The 2,195-nt window shown below is 54.7% G+C and overlaps 1 non-coding gene across 1 annotated transcript in view; it reads right to left on the reverse strand.

Annotated features, from left to right (window-relative positions):
- The window catches only part of LOC117241563, a 4,075-nt gene extending 2,364 nt beyond the window's left edge, over positions 1-1,711 (reverse strand). Inside the window, exon 1 of the ribosomal RNA XR_004495058.1 lies at positions 1-1,711. This exon is cut by the window's left edge and continues 2,364 nt beyond it. This is a non-coding gene — a ribosomal RNA (large subunit ribosomal RNA).
- Positions 1,712-2,195: the final 484 nt, after the last annotated feature.

Raw genomic sequence — 2,195 nt, forward strand, 5'->3', positions numbered from 1 at the left:
CCCGCGAGGGGATCGCGAGACTCGCGTGCCTTCCCACTTGCCACTGACGGCGGAGTATAGGCGCGACGCTTCAGCGCCATCCATTTTCAGGGCTAGTTGCTTCGGCAGGTGAGTTGTTACACACTCCTTAGCGGATTCCGACTTCCATGGCCACCGTCCTGCTGTCTTAAGCAACCAACGCCTTTCATGGTATCCCATAAGCGTCGACTTAGGCGCCTTAACTCCACGTTTGGTTCATCCCACAGCGCCAGTTCTGCTTGCCAAAATTGGCCCACTTGGCACTCTGATCCAATATCTCGTGGCTTCATGATCCAAGCAAGCCAGAGATCTCACCCATTTAAAGTTTGAGAATAGGTTGCGGTCGTTTCGGCCCCAAGGCCTCTAATCATTCGCTTTACCAGATGAGACTCGCACGCGTTCGATGAGAACGGTCGAGTGCCAGCTATCCTGAGGGAAACTTCGGAGGGAACCAGCTACTAGATGGTTCGATTAGTCTTTCGCCCCTATACCCGGTTCCGACGATCGATTTGCACGTCAGAATCGCTACGGACCTCCATCAGGGTTTCCCCTGACTTCGTCCTGACCAGGCATAGTTCACCATCTTTCGGGTCCCAACGTGTACGCTCTAGGTGCGCCTCTCCTCGCAATGAGCACGAGACGCCCCGGGAGTGCGAGGCCGCATAGTTGCGCGGCCCATCCTCCCTCCATCGACGCGAACGCCGATTTTCACTTTCATTTCGCCTTTAGGTTTCAAATGTCCCAATGACTCGCGCACATGTTGGACTCCTTGGTCCGTGTTTCAAGACGGGTCCTGAGAGTACCCAAAGCAATAGCGTCGCCGACCGGTAATTCGAGACTCGGCCAGTCCAAGAAATCCGCACTGCTAACAGCTGCCGCATACCCGAGCACGGAACGTAAGTCCGAGACTACGGAGTAAGGGCGAAGCTTGCGGCGGTCTAGACGCACACACATTCGAGAATGGATTGGTTGCGGCCCGATACCGTGAGTGTACCGTCGTGCGGTCGGCCGGGCGACCGAGGGTCTGACGCGTGCGCCGAAGCGACGCGACAGGCGCCCGCTCGGGCCGTAGACCGACACACAACGGGTCGCGACGTTCTACTAGGGGAGAAGTGCACGACTACGACACCGGTGCGTTCGACACCGAGGATGGCGTGCCCTCGCTAGTGAGCTCCCGAAGGCCCGCCCGGAGCATCGCTCATCAACGGGAACCGGCGCCGTCGACGATGAATCTCCCCATTCGATCTTTTGGGTTTCTCAGGTTTACCCCTGAACGGTTTCACGTACTCTTGAACTCTCTCTTCAAAGTTCTTTTTAAGCTTATCCGGTACTTGTTCGCTATCGGTCTCGTGGTTGTATTTAGCCTTAGATGGAGTTTACCACCAACTTAGGGCTGCACTCTCAAGCAACCCGACTCTAAGGAGAGATCCTCCCGGGACGCGTTCCGGTCGCTACGGGCCTGGCACCCTCTGTGGGTACATGGCCCCATTCAAGATGGACTCGGACGCGGTTCGACGTCTCGGGTCAATCGGATCCTCCCGAACACTACATTTCCCAACGGCGGAACCGCGGGATTCAGTGCTGGGCTAATTCCTGTTCGCTCGCCGCTACTAAGGAAATCCTTGTTAGTTTCTTCTCCTCCGCTTAGTAATATGCTTAAATTCAGCGGGTGATCTCGCCTACTCTGAGGTCGCTTCAACGTCACGACGCGAAACGAAAATTCGTTCGTGTCGTGTTTTGCGTAGACTCGCAGAAAAAACGAAAGCTCGGAAAGATTCGGTGCGAGAGAAGGTAAGGTGTGTATTTCTCTGTGCGAAAATCGCCTCAAAGAGAAAAAAATTCGAATAGAAGGAGAACACTCACTCTCTATTCGATATACAATATATGTATGTACGAGCGTTTTATGCATCTCGCCAAAGTGCCAAACTTCGTTCGTCGTATCATGTTCGAGCTAAGACTCACGCAAGACATCCGTGTAACGATCGTCCGGTTTTTAACGTCCGTCCTCTTTTTCTCCTACAGCCGTTTCTCTTCTCTCGACGATTCCAGCGGTTCCCGGTATGGGAACTCACGCAAGTGAAAAAGCGAGCGAGACGTACCGTCGGGTGTGTGTGTTCGGGGACTGGACGACCGGCGCGACGTTAGGATGCGCGGTCCAGCGATAGACGACGAAGAGG

The sequence above is a fragment of the Bombus vosnesenskii genome, unplaced genomic scaffold, assembly GCF_011952255.1.
Source record: "Bombus vosnesenskii isolate JDL3184/JDL3185 unplaced genomic scaffold, Bvos_JDL3184-5_v1.1 scf7180000016125, whole genome shotgun sequence".
In the NCBI taxonomy this organism is placed as follows: domain Eukaryota; kingdom Metazoa; phylum Arthropoda; class Insecta; order Hymenoptera; family Apidae; genus Bombus; species Bombus vosnesenskii.